The 17400-nt window shown below is 39.6% G+C and overlaps 1 long non-coding RNA gene across 4 annotated transcripts in view; it reads left to right on the forward strand.

Moving 5' to 3' along the window:
• Positions 1 to 15974, forward strand: part of LOC142098222 (uncharacterized) — a 29362-nt gene extending 13388 nt beyond the window's left edge. The window contains exons 4-10 of one of the 4 annotated variants that reach the window (XR_012678309.1): positions 1423 to 1476; positions 8569 to 8740; positions 8870 to 8948; positions 11619 to 11673; positions 13555 to 13636; positions 14074 to 14127; positions 15763 to 15974. This is a non-coding gene — a long non-coding RNA (uncharacterized LOC142098222). The remainder of the gene's footprint in view (positions 1 to 1422; positions 1477 to 8568; positions 8741 to 8869; positions 8949 to 11618; positions 11674 to 13554; positions 13637 to 14073; positions 14128 to 15762) is intronic. The other 3 variants (XR_012678313.1, XR_012678311.1, XR_012678312.1) reach the window with 3 other exon arrangements.
• Positions 15975 to 17400: the final 1426 nt, after the last annotated feature.

The raw sequence follows: 17400 nt of genomic DNA on the forward strand, positions 1-17400 counted from the left end.
ACATTTCTTTAGTCATGTTGGTGTTGCATTACTACAGTATTGTTTCTAGTAAAACCTCTATGTTTAGTTGTAGTAGATAGGAAATGCTGGGAATAACTGCTGTGTTTACTATTTATAAGTCAAAAATGGAAATACAGAATGGTTAACTAAAACAAGAAGAACTTACTACAAATTGTTAGTAAATGGGTGTCCCATTGTTGTGAACTAGAAACCACATACAATAGAATCTAGAATTAACTTTCCTCTCAACCCAGTGCACATATATATATCCTACAATTCATACTATCTTCAATGCTGATACTTAAATAAAGAAAACTGTAGGGGTAGACAATGAAAACCTGCATCTAACCAGACAATGGTAAAGAATATTAAGGGACATACATCCTATATAGGAAAAAGGACCTCATCCCAATGCCACTAATCACCTGTTCACTTTAATTCAGCTATTGACACCTATCCACCTCAATACAGTGGGAAGTTGAGTGGTCTAAACTCACCAAGAAGACTCCCATCCTCCTTCAAAGTACCTTCACCACTATCTTTTGATTGAGACACTAAATTTACCATCCCTAATAGTGCTGAACACTGTTCCTTTGGGAATAGGTCCTATGCCACCCAATACTATATGGGAAGTGACACCATCATAAAGTTATTAACTATACAAATCAACATCTACATCACCTATACAAAACAACAGCACCCTGTCCATCAAATAATTACTCCACAACTTAACCACTATCAACAGGGGTAAAAAAACAGTAACAAGCATTATTAGATTAGTTAACATATCTCATTGGTTCACACAAACTCAGGGTACGACTATTAGTATACTTTATTTATAAAGAGCTGACATATACCATAGTGCTGAAAATTTAGGGGATAATACCTAAGAAGTGTGGGGAACAATTGATACATAAGGTAGCAGAATTACAACTGAAGCTGCTCATGGGGAAGTTGTGTGTGGCTATTCTCCACACTTACAAATGTTCCTACATAGCACAAGACACCTGATCAAATACATGTTCTTCTTGACTCCCTGACTTGCATAAGCCAGACACCACCAAACTACACATTTGACATGGGTAAAATGCTAGTGGCAAAATTGAATAGCTTAGGTAAGGACTGGAATTTATGGAAAGAGGAATTCTTCGTCCTCTATGCTCTACAATAATGGATCCCAGCACCTTATTGGTGGACTCAGGACCACGTTACACTACCTCTGATGAAGCTCTGCGCCCTCAGGTGTATAGGTGGCCTGTCCCGTGAACTGAAAATAATAAACTTCATAAATCCAATTAGAAATGTATAAAATAGTTCTGTACTGTATTTTAAGATGTTGGTGGTTGTGATATTTGTGTTATTTGTGGAGAAGTATTATTACTGTGCCATGCCTATCGTAATGTATATATTTTCCTTTTTTAGAAACCACAGTTTACAAGTCGCTTTCCTGACATTCAAGGAAAGAGAGTTGAGCAGGTGATCTTATTATGATTGATATAACAGTATTAAACAGTGGTGTAGCTACAAGATAATGGGGTACATATAGGTGCTCTCTTTTATTATGGGGTAACAGTTTTTGGGTAAAGCCTTGCACAACAGGTGTGAAAGGACAGGGGTAGGTAATTTACACTGAAAAGTGGAAAAGAAAATTACTCATTTGGTAGTTTGTGGTAATTTTTGTTTTTTTTTAACTTTGTTGCACATGTGCTGTTTGGACAATGGCAAATTTTAGGGTTATGTTCTAGGTCTGCTCTGACATTTCTTTAAGATGACAGATTGCTTATTATATCGCTGCACTGCTGCCTGAATAAGTGAGAGAAGGTCTATCTTCTACAATGGGTGGGCAATGGCATTTGTATATACATTTCCTTGCAAAAGAACATTTTTGGATTACAAAACAAGACCATTCTGGATTACAAATGATACTTAGGGTGGCCAAACCGACATTGTGGTAATTTTAACAAAGCAAAAACTTTCTGTATGCACGTATTTTATGTGTAAAGAATGCTGGAGCATTAAACAAACATTTTCTTTACAAAATGTCATTTTAGCTTATACTCATCTATTTATTGTTATATATTATTGTTGCGAAATGAGTTTATGTAAATCGTTTAGGGACCATTTAAATACATTATTCCCGCTTACCAATAATGATATGGTAGATCGCCACCATTTCACAGCAAAACCCTATTTGTCCCTTTCACTAGAATGCAATATCAGTGCTGGAATTTGTAGTTTCCCAACAGCTGGAGAGCCACGGGTGGATTAAGCCTAGGTACAAATTCATAAATGTGCATCCAACACAGCAGCCGTCTTTGTCACTAGCTCCTGCTGCATGCATACATTGAGTTACACGCACAGACTGGAACTTTTTTCAGCCACACACTGCACCAGCTGAGGCTGGTAAGATCCTCTCAAGGCCATGGGGATGTACTGCCCCAGAATTACACTTCACCAGGTGCAATAGGGGAGAATTTCCCACATGGGGAGGTTATTTTATTATGTTTTTTCAGGTTGTGGTGGGGGTCCCAGCTTGGGGGCCATTTATTATTACTTTCTGCAAAACACCAGGTGGCACAGCACTATCTACCGTCAGGAGCTGAACAGCGGTAACATTGGTGTTTAGTAAGAGGTTCAGCTTTGCTTTTGTAGACAGTCGTCTCTTTCACACCGTTTCTCCTGTTCATCACTGCAAGCTTCCGAGGTTAAACTCACAACTGATGGTTCCTCTTTGAGGCTTATCGCAGGATCATTAGTTTAATAACTTATACCTGCAGTAACTGACAAAGAGGAGACATGAACAGTACTGGTAAAAGCTGCTTCTTAGTAAGATGACACAATAGTCACTTACAGGTCAGTTTGTATTAGAGATGGGCGGGTCCGGTTCTCCGAGAACCGAACCCACCCGAACTTTGGGTATCCGAGTACCGAGCTGAGCAGCTCGGTACTCTCCCGCCCATTCCGAATCCAAATCGAGGCCGAACGTCATTGTGACGTCGTCGGATCTCGGGGCTCGGTTCTCGCGATACTTCAACTTTATAAATACACGCCTCCACAGCAATCCATCGCCATTTGACAGAGGGAGAGAGCAGAGTGTAGTCATAGGCTAATTAGAGCAGGGACAGAGAATACAATATTGTTCTTGCAATTGCTCTAACCAAAATCGCTAGTGCAGAGAGGAGGATAGAGGTTTATTATTTTTTCTTCATATTTGGCACTCCCCAGCGCTTTTGGGGTGTCCCCCATAATTGTGCATAAATATTTCTGGCTGTCAAAAGTCATATCTGTCAGCAGTATCTACTAAATAATTTTTAGCACTCCTCAGTGCTTTTGGGGTGTCCTCCCTAATTGTGCATAAATATTTCTGGCTGTCAAAAGTCATATCTGTCAGCAGTATCTACTAAATAATTTTTAGCACTCCTCAGTGCTTTTGGGGTGTCCTCCCTAATTGTGCATTAATATTTCTGGCTGTCAAAAGTCATATCTGTCAGCAGTATCTACTAAATAATTTGTAGCACTCCTCAGTGCTTTTGGGGTGTCCTCCCTAATTGTGCATTAATATTTCTGGCTGTCAAAAGTCATATCTGTCAGCAGTATCTACTAAATAATTTTTAGCACTCCTCAGTGCTTTTGGGGTGTCCTCCCTAATTGTGCATTAATATTTCTGGCTGTCAAAAGTCATATCTGTCAGCAGTATCTACTAAATAATTTGTAGCACGCCTCAGTGCTTTTGGGGTGTCCTCCCTAATTGTGCATTAATATTTCTGGCTGTCAAAAGTCATATCTGTCAGCAGTATCTACTAAATAATTTTTAGCACTCCTCAGTGCTTTTGGGGTGTCCTCCCTAATTGTGCATTAATATTTCTGGCTGTCAAAAGTCATATCTGTCAGCAGTATCTACTAAATAATTTGTAGCACTCCTCAGTGCTTTTGGGGTGTCCTCCCTTATTGTGCATTAATATTTCTGGCTGTCAAAAGTCATATCTGTCAGCAGTATCTACTAAATAATTTGTAGCACTCCTCAGTGCTTTTGGGGTGTCCTCCCTAATTGTGCATTAATATTTCTGGCTGTCAAAAGTCATTTCTGTCAGCAGTATCTACTAAATAATTTTTAGCACTCCTCAGTGCTTTTGGGGTGTCCTCCCTAATTGTGCATTAATATTTCTGTCTGTCAAAAGTCACATCTGTCAGCAGTATCTACTAAATAATTTTTAGCACTCCTCAGTGCTTTTGGGGTGTCCTCCCTAATTGTGCATTAATATTTCTGGCTGTCAAAAGTCATATCTGTCAGCAGTATCTACTAAATAATTTGTAGCACTCCTCAGTGCTTTTGGGGTGTCCTCCCTAATTGTGCATTAATATTTCTGGCTGTCAAAAGTCATATCTGTCAGCAGTATCTACTAAATAATTTTTAGCACTCCTCAGTGCTTTTGGGGTGTCCTCCCTAATTGTGCATTAATATTTCTGGCTGTCAAAAGTCATAACTGTCAGCAGAATCTACTAAATAATTTTTAGCACTCCCCAGTGGTTTGCGCTCAGAATGGATTCAAAGCAGTCCACATATGATCTGAATGAGCAACCAGGTTCTGTCACCAGTCCTGATGTTAGTGTTCCCAGTACGTCATCTGGCCAAGGCGATGTCAAACAACAGAGTGTTTTCAAATTAGTGCAAAAAACAAAAACCAAAAAAAAATTTACTGTATTGAAGCGAAAAAGAAGTGTAACTGAGCAAAAGTTAAGTGACGATAAAAAAAAAATTGCAAGCATGCCATTCTACACACACAGTGGCAAAGAGAGAATGAGGCCTTCACCTTTGGCTATTAGTGGCAGATCCCAAAAAGTTACCCAGCCTACAATTGGTGCACAACTACTGTTACGCGTCAAAGCCGAGCTGCAAGATAACAGTGAGGCATTACAGGAGAATATTTGCTCTGATTCACAAATGACAACAATCCCTGTGGAGAGTCCATCCAACAGTGGGATGTCTAATCGTGAGCATTCTGCTGATGTGTGCCTTAATAGCCCGAGTGGAGCCGGTGATACCCAAATTGAGGATGCCACTTTGGAATTAGAAGAGGATGAGGGGGAGATTTGTGTAGGCGACGAGGGCGCTAATGAGGATGTTGATGAGGATGAGGTTGTTTGTGTAAGTCCTGCACCAGTGGCAGCAGTTCTGGCACGTGACAAGAAAAAGGCCATTGTCATGCCTGGGCATAAAACAAAAAAATCCACTTCTTATGTGTGGAATTATTTCTACCCAAATCCAGACAACAATTGTATAGCCATTTGTAGTGTATGTGAAGCCACAGTCAGTCGAGGGAGGGACCTTAACCATCTTGGAACCTCGTCTATGTTACGCCATTTAACGAGAGTTCATGGCAAAGTGTTGGGAAAAGCTGAAAGTTCTTCCCAAAAGAATACAAGCACTCCCTCATCAGCTAAGACCCTCAGCTCACCGACATACCGACGGCTACAAAATACACCCACCACACCATCCTCATCAATATCCTCAGTAGCGCTCGAAGTTAGCCCGGCATCCCACTTAAGGCTGGATGACTCCGGCACTATTATTGATTCCTCTGAAGAAAGCGTTAGTCCTGCTGCTGCTGTTGCTGCTGCTGGGGGTGAATCGTCATCCCAGAGGCAGGTTAATAAAATGAGCAGTCCTACATTTCAGCAATTAATTGTGAAACAATCATTTGCGAGGGGAAGCAAATATGACAGCAGTCACCCAGTCGCCAAGCGAATCACAGACGCCATGGCTGCAATGTTAGTGTTAGATCTGCGTCCAATCTCCACAATAAACGCAGCTGGTTTTTCACAGTTAATTGAGGTTTTGTGTCCGCGTTACAGAATTCCATCGCGACACCATTTCTCCCGTAAAGCTATTCCACAACTATACCAAAAAGTGTGTAAAAATGTAGAGATTGCGCTGAAAAATGCCATTCTGCCCACTGTTCACTTAACCACAGATATGTGGACATGTGGAAGTGGCCAAACCAAAGACTATATGACTGTGACAGCCCACTGGGTTGGTCATTCACCTTCACCAGCAGGAACAGCAGCAGCATGTACACCACTACGTAACATTTGTCACAGGCAGGCCACTCTTTGTATCACCGGCTTCACTAACAGGCATACGGCTGACAATTTGTTACGCAAACTGAGAGATGTGATTGATGCATGGCTTATACCACTCGGACTCTCCCCAGGGTATGTAATTTCAGATAACGCCAACAATATAGTGCGAGCATTACAGCTGGGTGATTTCCAACATATTCCCTGTTTTGCTCACACCATCAACTTGGTGGTGCAGAGCTTCCTACGAAATAACCGTGAGGTGCAGGAGATGCTTTCGGTGGCCCGTAAAATTTCAGGCCATTTCAGGCATTCAGCCACAGTATGTAGGAGATTACAGCAGCTCCAAGAGCAGTTTAACTTGCCCTGCCACCAACTTAAGCAAGAGGTGGTAACTCGGTGGAATTCCACCCTGTACATGCTTCAGAGGATGGAGGAACAGCGCAAAGCCATCCAAGCATATTGCACAAGTCATGACATTGGGAAAGGAGGGGGGATGTATTTCACTCTTGCACAGTGGGGAATCCTTTCAGTGCTGTGCAAGGTGCTGAAACCATTTGAAGTTGTGACATGTGAGGTCAGTGCAGACTCTGCTAGTTTGAGCCAAGTCATTCCTTTAATTAGACTATTGGAAAAGCAGCTTGAGAAAATGAAGGAGGAGCTGAAAGCAAGCAATTCAGCAAAGTATGTTGGCCTTGTCGATCAAGTACTTAATTCGCTTCACAATGATCCTCGAGTTATTAAGATCTTGAACTCGGATCAGTACGTTTTGGCCACTGTGCTTGATCCAAGGTTTAAAACCTACATTGAGTCTTTACTTGTAAATGAGCGAGATGTGAACTTTTGCAAGGAGCTATTGCTCAGCAAGTTGGCCGCTGAACTGGGCCTCGGCTTGACGACGTGTCCTCCTTCACTTTCTCAAGCTGTTGCTCGTAAAAAATTAAATGTCCAAAAAAGAAGCAGGGAAGACACAGGGGGCAGACGAGAACAATTTAACATCTGGGCTGGTTTGAAGGATTTTTCCAAAAAATGTGTCACTTTGCCCATAACTCCATCCAATATGAGTATAAACATGCAAAGGATGGTGGAGGATTACTTTCAAGAGGTAGTTGATATGGAAATGTCAGACAGTCCCTTTCCTTACTGGGAAGAAAAGCAGGCCATTTGGAAACCCATGTACAAACTTGCTTTGCAATACCTAAGCTGCCCACCCTCCAGTGTGTACTCTGAACGAGTGTTCAGCACAGCAGGGAACTTAGTCAGTGATCGCCGTAGAAGGTTACTTCCCAAAAATGTGGAGAAAATGATGTTTATAAAAATGAACTACATCTTCCACGAGGAAGGCCTTCACCATCCAAGACATCCAAGCACTGACTGTTCTCTAATGGCGGATTCAAGCGGCGATGAATTGATAGTCTGTGATGATGACGTACACACTGATGAGGGTGAGGATTAAGCTGAAGATGATGCCGATAACATCTTTTTAAAACTTTCTATGTAAGTGTAGGGTGCAATCTACCCCCAAAGAGGAAAGGGACTTGTGGCATTTCCATATCACATACCATCTTGAAAGGCTGCTGTTAGGGCAATTTATCCTTAAGGGTAGGGTGTCATAGACAGAGTGACCCTAAACTGGCTTTGTCCATTTTTCATAATATTGTACAGTCTATAATGGCTGAATTTTTGGGTATTTTATACAAGTGGAGGGGGGCCTAGAGAGACAGAAACCAAACTGGCTTTTTCCATGTCAATTAATATTGTACAGTCTATAATGGCTGAATTTTTTGGTATTTTATACAAGTGGAGGGGGGCCTAGAGAGACTAAGTGACCCCAAACTGTCTTTCTCCATGTCAATTAATATTGTACAGTCTATAATGGCTGAATTTTTTAGTATTTTATACAAGTGGAGGGGGGCCTAGAGAGACAGAAACCAAACTGGCTTTCTCCATGTCAATTAATATTGTACAGTCTATAATGGCTGAATTTTTTGGTATTTTATACAAGTGGAGGGGGGCCTTGAGAGACAGAAACCAAACTGGCTTTTTCCATTTCTTTACATATTTAACTATAAGTGTAGGGTGTAATATACATTCAAAGACGATGGCTGCATTGCCAATATGCATAGATGGAGAGGAAGACAATCTGTTTTGTGTGTAGAATAGGCCTACCAACGAAGAATTAAACTGTTTTTTTGGATGATTTATTACCTCAACAATTAGATTACTTGTCTCTAAAACAGTTGGAGCACTAAATTGGGTTAATTTAGGCCCAAAAACATGGATTTTCCCAAAAAATAGCAAAACAAAACCAAACAAAACCAAAACCAAAACCAAAACACGCAATGGCGGTTTTGCAAAACCAAAACCAAAACCAAAACACGACGGTAATCCAGATCCAAAACCGAATCCAAAACCAAAACACGGGGGTCAGTGACCATCTCTAGTTTGTATCAACTTGTTTTTATTCGTCTCTTCTTCTTTTACCTTTAGAAGACAGGTGGACAAGAGCTAGGAAGCCGTAGATATGTTCCTGCTCCACCAGATGAAACCAGATTTCCTCCACCAACTGGTATAAGAATGCTACACAGGAGGAACAGACTCTGAGGCTACTGTAGAGCGCTGAGACAGAAACTCACCTCTGCTCAACTAAATAATAAGAAATGTAATGAAAACTGTAAATAAAACTTATAATCACTATAAAAACATTGTAATCACTAACAAATTACAAATAGTCACTTGCACGTCAGTTTGTATCAAACTTGTTTTTATTTGTCTCTTCTTTTGTGTTTAGAAAGCAAATGGGCAACAATTAGGAATCCTTAAATATGTTTCTGCTCCACCAGATAAACCCAGATCTACTCCATCAACTGGTAAGAAGTTTCTACACAGAAGGAACAGATTCTGATAGAACCATGAAAAAGAACAAATTACAGCTCTGAGACACTAACTTCACCTCTACTCAACAAAATAATAAGAAACAAAATGAAAAATGTAAAATAAAATTTATTATCACTATAAAAACACTGTAATCACTAACAAATAGCGTATTGGTGCACCAAATATACTTTAGAAATGACAAATATTAATATAGGTATAGAAGTGACACTCCTAGAGGTAGGTGTTCGAGTGTCGTCCGGATCGTATCTGATTTCTGGATGCTCTTCTTTTAGTCACGACAGTGCAGTGGGACAGAGAACCCCCGAGTCCCCAATACAAGTAGGACATCAGTTTTACAATATGCATACAGTTTTATAGTTATAAAGCAATGCTATGCGCATACACTTTACTCTTAATATAACTTGATACAAGCTGGATAGATGGTGCGATCTTCTTAAACAGAAAATATATTCGTACAGGAAAAACGGAACAGACCTTTTGTAGTTGTAGAAGTTATGTCCTACTAGCTGTATCTATCACTTTCAGTGTAGTACTAAAGTGACTTGTGTTGCAAGGTCTCTTTAGCTTTGGATTGCAATGTCTCTTCAATAACTCTGTAGTAATAGTTTTACAGGCGTTTCCTAGGTGTATCTTTAGTCATTTCATACTCTCTTGCAATAAATGAAACACATTTAATAAATGTTTTAACTCAATATTCACTGACTTTCAGTACTTTGCTGACAGTTTATGGAAATCGCACAGCAGTTTTATACACGTTATTACAGTTCTGCACAACAGACCAGTTGTGCTTGTGAAAATGAATGTTGCTAGGACATATGGAGGCCAACCACAAGATGGAGAATATCTCTGAGGTGACAACCACAAGATGGAGAATGTCTATGAGGTGACAGTTGGTTACAGTTAAAATGGAGGTTCTGTGTGACTGTGACAAGGGGAAAGCTGGCAAATTTTAGCCCGGTGGGGCAAGACTCGACTCAGCAGGCTATTAGGAACATTTCAAAGGAAAACAAAATGCAGGTGGCCCAGTGACCCAGCCCAAGGTAGCCCACTATGCAACTGGCGTGGGGGGCAGATGCCCCCCTACCCCCTAGCCCAGCCTGCCCCTGACAGTGACTGTGATAAGGGTCTCTGTCCCTGGACCCACATCACACGTCTCTAGTGATTAAACATAACTCAGCAAAATGTTCAGCATATTTCCTCACATAAACTATAAGAAATAAATATCCCATATAGGTCTCATTGCAGCACCCTCCTATAGGTTTCATTGCAGGCACCCGCAGTAAATACTTGATGGCCATCTGCACTGGCTGACTTTAAGTCAATACAATTAATGCAATATTTATAAAATAACTATGCCAGCTATGTCAGAGACTGCTGTGCAAAATGTTGTCTTGTCATAATGTTTCATAATAAAATGTAATGCCATAGGCCAATGCATGTCTATTTCTCCCAAACTCCTATTTATGTTGATGAGGGACATTTTAGTAAAGGAGAAAAAGAAGTATTTACGCTTGGCCCACAAGGACAATGGACTAGTAATGAGGCCTGAATGAAAAAGTCCCAAAAACAGCATTTATCTCAGCCTCTGGTTCCCTAAGAAGAACAGAGAATCCTCAATTCAAACAGGGGGGATTCCTTTTCCAAGCAAGTGGCAGATCTAAGATCCTCTGGGTTAAATTACAAAAACTCAATTTAATAGTCTTAGTCTAAATCCTTACGTACCCCTAACATTCTGAACCTACACCTATAACTAGCACGTCTTTAACATGCAGCTTTGTTCTGGACCTATTAATGTGTTAAAGCAGGTCTGACCTTGAGTGGAATTACTTTGGCCTAGCAAGCTCCCCAATGACCATTCCTCTTCCCCCTGACTTTTTCCATCATTACCAGGTACCCTCTAGCTGTGCACTATCAATTAAAGAGGGGAACTTTTATCCACAAATAAACAGGTGGATGGAGGCAGTAGAGAGGACTATCCAAATATTATGGATTGTACAGCAAATGTGTTTACACTGACTATGGTCAGAGACCTGATTTTATAAACTTGTGTTAAGTTTGCTTATAACAAACAAGCCTCTGTACTTGGCAATGATAGATGACTCTATCATTATTTAATAATTAGTTTTAAGAGGTGAACTTTTTGTTTGTTTTGCTTTCATAGGATAAGACTGTTGCTTGTATTTAGTAAGCAACATAAAAGTTCCTTAGATTGGCATTTTATAAAGAATTCATTTTGCATTTCAGCTTCATCTGCCAGGAATTGATTTTGATTCCAGCAGCCCACAAAGTAAATATTTGGCATCAGAATATAACAGCTTACAGGACTCTCACTTGAAATCCTTTTTTAAGCAGAGAGAGCTAATAGAAAGGCTAAAGAAAGAAAGATTAATTACTGAGGATAACATGGTAAGTTATCTGGTGGAGACACAGAATTGCCTGCTGTAATAAATTTTACATTATTTTTCAAATTTAAAATCAGGTTTGTCTGCACTACGCAAGTTTAAGCATTTTATTCTGCACAAAACAAATATTTTCTAATAGTCCACAGCATTTCTGTTCCATTATAATTAGTAACAAATACAACACAAATATTTCTTCTGATTGGCTGTCTATTTGGATTACTTATTTGTTATTTTGATTAGGGCTACTACATGAAAGAAGATTCCTATTTTATTTATAAAGCAGTAAACAATTGAGGTGAGTGTGTTATAGAATATGCAAATTTTGCCTTGCATACGAACGCTGACACGTAGCATCTCTGGGATGTTGTGGGGCTTATACATTTGTATGCTTGATGTACACCTGTGCGCAGAAATACTGCTTTGTGGTTAGATGGACATACCTTGAGATATGTGCAACTCACTATAAACATGTAAGCATGTGTTTTTTGCAACAGAATTTCTCTTTCCTGTCATTGCGAGACACTTCTAAACATTGGAGTATAGTAGGTGGTACAGGAATATGGCACTTTATACATAACTGCTTTGAACATAAGCTCTTCCCCTACTATGCTGCTCTTACTTTGGGAAAGTACTCAAGAGTTAGGCCATTTTTTATGGGCTCTTGCCTGTTGTTTTTGTTTTGGATATATTTTTATTTTTTATTTAGCATCGCAGGAACCTTCAATTTGTACCCAGAAGAGTGAATATCCTGGGGCTGCCATCACTCTGGGACCCTGCAGAGGGTGTGCAGCCTCTGGGTTTCCCTCACCCCTGATGTGGCGGCAGCTGCTGGGTAACTAGTGTGGTGTCTATAACATACACGCTGCGGCTCAGAGTGATGCTGTGAGCTGCTCCTCTCATTCCCCTGACAACGAGCAGCTCCTTGAACTGGAAGCTATCAGCAGGTGAGAGAGAAAAATGTCCGTGTGACGTAACTGTCACTAACAGGATGAGGAAGAAAGCACCAGAGAGCAGCTAATCATATTCTGTTGTATTAACAATGCTGACCTATAAACGGACACATCTCCCTTAAGGAGGCAGCCATTTCTGGGTGGGAATAGATGAGGGGAGTTACTTCTCCTCCTCAGATGGTTTGGCGGGCTCTCCCTTACGGAGTCTGCCATTTTGCCAGTGACAGGACGCGATCTCCTCAGACTACAGCCTCTCCTACTGTGCTCTTTAAACCTGCTCCTATGCCTCTACCACTCGTTATTATAATATGATAGGCCCTTTGTTTTCACACTTAGGGTACTACAAGTACTTTTGCTTAGTATTGAGGGTCTCAGTGACATATAAGTGTGATTGGGGACAATATAATACTGTAATCTCAGTATAGAGTGTCTCAAACAAATATATTTGAGATTTTATTTCACTGTTATCAGTATAATGAGTCTTAGTTTGTGACATGTACATTCCCTCTTCCCTTCTGTCTCCTTACCGTTCTTCTGCTCCTTGTTTACTACATCAGCGAGCCTGGAGTTTCTGAAGCATTGGTATTTTTGTTTATTGGTTTGTACTGTTTTACCCTGTTTAGTCTACTGTTTGTACTGTGTACGGCGCTGCGGAAATCTTGTGGCGCCTAAAAATAAAGGATAATAATAATAATAATAATAATAATAATAATATTAATAATGTAAGTATATGTTTAAACCCTGTTCCTTAAAAAAAAAAAAAAAATAAATAAAATAAAATAAATTATTGCTGTTGTGTAATTTACAACATCGATTTGTCTGAGAAAGGGACTTCCATGTCAAAGGGATCTGCTGGAAAGTCTGTGTAACATTATACTTGTACAGAATGTATTGTCAAATTATCTTGTTGACTGTTTCAATTAACAGACACACAGAGACATACAGACATCACAGGATATTACACAAACAACAGCAACATACTACAAATTTCTCTGTACAACAGACTACATTGATGTAATTGTGGAGGTAGAATGCTAATACTGCCTCCTAACCAAGCGCATGCAATATTCAGTATGTAAGAAATAAAACAATTGCACCAGCTTGGCATTATCCATACAGGTATAATAATTAGCTTTCTGGTATGCCACAAAATGTAAAAATACAGTTACCTACAGTACAAATAGGACATATTAATTATTACACATCATGTTGTTAATGTTTTCTAGGACTGGATAAACAATGGCCTCCGGCTCCTTCCACAGATAATGAGGAGACAATGAGGAGAACAGAGGAGACAAGCAAATACAGGTAAATAAGATATGCACAGTTTTAATGTAATATAGTATAGGCCATTAACAAAATGCACCACTATAAGGAGCATAGCAAAAATATATTGGTTTTGCACTGGTGCACCTGGATGGCCTGCCCAACACACATCAAGGTGCCACCTTCTCTCCACACTCAGGAACAACCTCTGCAAAACAGCAGTCTGCAACACAGCTGTCTTGAACGGCACTCACATAGATGAATGGGTGGGCACACTTGTGCATCTTTTACATTTTGTTTTAGAAGAAACACATTTTATAAATATTGAAAATAATAAAATTCACAAATCCAATTAGAAATGTATAAAATATTTGTGTACTGTTTTTTAAGATGTTGGTGTTAGTGATATTTGTGTTATTTGTGGAGAAGTATTATTACTGTGCCATGCCTATCGTAATGTGTTTATTTTCCTTTTTTAGAAACCACAGCTTACAAGCTGCTTTCCTGACATTCAAGGAAAGAGAGTTGAGCAGGTGATCTATTATGATTCATTTAACAGTATTAAATAGTGGTGTAGCTAAAAGATAATACGGTACATATAGGTGCTCTCTTTTATTATGGGGTAACAGTTTTTCCCATGAATTCTAATTGAAGCCTTGCACAACGGATGTGAATGGACAGGGGTAGTTAATTTACACTGAGGAGTGGAAAAGAAAATGACTCATGTAGTATTTTGTGGCACTTTAATACTTTGTTGCACTTTGTACTGTTTGAATAATGACAAATTTTAAGGTTATGTTCTTGGTATGCTCTAACATTTATTCAAGATGGCAGATTGTTTATTATATTACTGCACTGCTGCCTGAATAAGTGAGAGAAGGTTTATCTTCTACAAGGGGTGGGCATTTATATATACAGGTTCTTGCAAAAGAATTTAGACCATTCTGGATTACAAATGATACTTAGGGTGGCAAAACCGATATTGTGGTAATTTAAACAAAACAAACACTCTAAGAGGGTAATTCAATTCCCCCGAAGTACCGCCGGGTTAAAACTATTACCGTTAATACGGTAGTTTTAACCCGGCTTTCTGCTCGCAGCTCAGGGAGCTGCGAGCAAAAAGCCTGCGTTCGAACTACCGTAATATTGGTAATTACACTCACTATTATTGAACGGTAATAATGTGCAGGCCGCGTTACTTTTAACAGTAACGTGGCAAATTGAATATGCCCCTAAGTATGCACTGATTTTATGTGTAAAGAATTCTGGGGCATTAAACAAAGATTTTATTTTTACAAAATGTCATTCTAGTTTCCCCTCATGCATAATGGGATTGATGTTATTGCTGTGAAAGGAGTTTATTTAAATTATTTTGGGACCATTTATATACATTATTTCCTCTTACCAATAATGATATGGTAGATTGCCACCATTTCACAGCAAAACCCTATTTGTCCCTCTCACTAGAATACAACGTCAGTGCTGGGACTTGTAGTTTCCCAACAGCTGGAGAGCCACGGGTGGATTAAGCCTAGGTACAAGTTCATAATGCTGCACCCTACCCAGCAGCCGTCTTTGTCACTAGCTCCTGCTGCATGCATACATTGTGTAACCCACAGAGCTAGACTGGAACTTCTTTAAGCCACACACTGCACCAGCTGAGGCTGGTAAGATCCTCTCAAGGCCATGGGGTTGTATTGCCCCAGAATTACACTTCACCAGGTGCAATAGGGGAGATATTCCCACATGGGGAGGTTATTTTATTATGTTTTTCCAGGTTGTGGTGGGGGTCCCAGCTTGAGGGTCATTTATTATTACTTTCTGCAAAACACCAGGGGGCACAGCACTATCTACCGTCAGGAGCTGAACAGCGGTAACATTGGTGTTTAGTAAGAGGTTCAACTTTGCTTTTGTAGACAGTCGTCTCTTTCACACTGTTTCTCCTGCTCATCACTGCAAGCTTCCGAGGTTAAACTCACAACTGATGGTTCTGCTTTGAGGCTTATCTCAGGATCATTAGTTTAATAACTTATACCTGCAGTAACTGACAAAGAGGAGACATGTAAAGTATTAGTAAAAGCTGCTTCTTAGTAAGATGACACAATAGTCACTTACAGGTCAGTTTGCATCAACTTGTTTTTATTCGTCTCTTCTTCTTTTACGTTTAGAAGACAGGTGGACAAGAGCTAGGAAGCCGTAGATATGTTCCTGCTCCACCAGATCAAACTAGATTTCCTCCACCAACTGGTATAAGAATGCTACACAGGAGGAACAGACTCTGAGGCTACTGTACAGCACTGAGACAGAAACTCACCTCTGCTCAACTAAATAATAAGAAATTAAAGAAAACTGTAAATAAACCTTATAATCACTATAAAAACATTGTAATCACTATTTGTGCTATATCAAAAAATGAATCAGGGTATCCGCTCATAAAACATGCCGCCATGTATCATATACAAATCTATATTAATGGCATGCAAATCTTGTAATTGAAACAATGTAACCTATAAAGTCTGTTATATATATATATATATATATATATATATATATATATATATATATATATCATATATCCTGTGTAAGAAACACCAAATCAGTCCAAATGATTTTGGCAAACAAGCAACACTGTTGCTCATATACCAGGATCTGTACAGATGGGCAATTGTAAACTCAGAAATGGAGCAGGTCAAACTAATGCTGTTGCTATGCATGCTATTGATGTAAACAACATTTAAACAAAGTGACAAATGAACAGAATAGTTCCTCCAGATACATTGGTTCATATATTGATCAAAACATTTAAGCCTGCATCCCAAAATATTAACCAATACCTCATGATTTCATTTTGCTGGATACACACACATATGCAGTGTTACGGAGAAGCCCTGACAACAATTGTCTTTTTGTTTTGTATTCATATACGGTGTTTATATTGCCCTGCAGCCGGTACCATATATAATATAACATGGAATTAACCGAGCGCAGGCTTATTTCTTTTTTAAACGCCTTGAAACAAATGAAACCATCAAGCTTAAAGAGATGCAGTGAAAAAGAAAATGTTCACCTTCTTTATGCAGCTGCTAACTGATTTGTATTTAGCTTTTCATACAGCAGGTCCTGATCCAGTGAGCACATTTCACCAATGGCTATGACCAGAAGTGGCTCAAAAATTCAATGGGGAAACAATTTCTCTGATTCTGAAGTAAATGATATAACAGATAATATCATCTATATTCTGTCTGAGCATATGGCCACAAATGTAACAAGTGGAGGTGATTTGATTGCTCCAGATTATGATCATAGGGCCAAAAAGAAGCTTAAACTTTCTAGCAACTTCCACTGATTCCTAGATAAACTTTTAGAAAAAGACGTGAGAATGATCTTTACCTACATTAAGCCGCCTTTCACATAGCGAGTGATGTTCTCACAGTTGCTCAGATGCCTCCAGAATTAAAACTCAGAGTAGTTAAAGATTATCTTAGGTACCAAGACGGCCATCAAACAGGGAAATCCAAGAACAAGCAGAAGGTAAGGCAATAGGTAATCAATCAGCAAAACAGTCAACAAAACAACAGGTAAACGAGGTAAAAGAACAACGCTATAACTGGCAGGGAGGTGAGTCCCTCCCTGCTGTTTGAAGGAATGCCACCCAATCAGGAGGCTCCCAGGAACAAGCCCACCTGCAATGTAAGAGATGATCACATGATCGCAAAAACCAATAGTAAAAACAGTGGAAGGGGAACAGAGCAAGCAGACACGAGTACTGCGGCGGCTCATAACAGCAATCTCTAAAATGTATACAC

Source organism: Mixophyes fleayi, chromosome 1 (assembly GCF_038048845.1).
Source record: "Mixophyes fleayi isolate aMixFle1 chromosome 1, aMixFle1.hap1, whole genome shotgun sequence".
NCBI classification, from domain to species: domain Eukaryota; kingdom Metazoa; phylum Chordata; class Amphibia; order Anura; family Limnodynastidae; genus Mixophyes; species Mixophyes fleayi.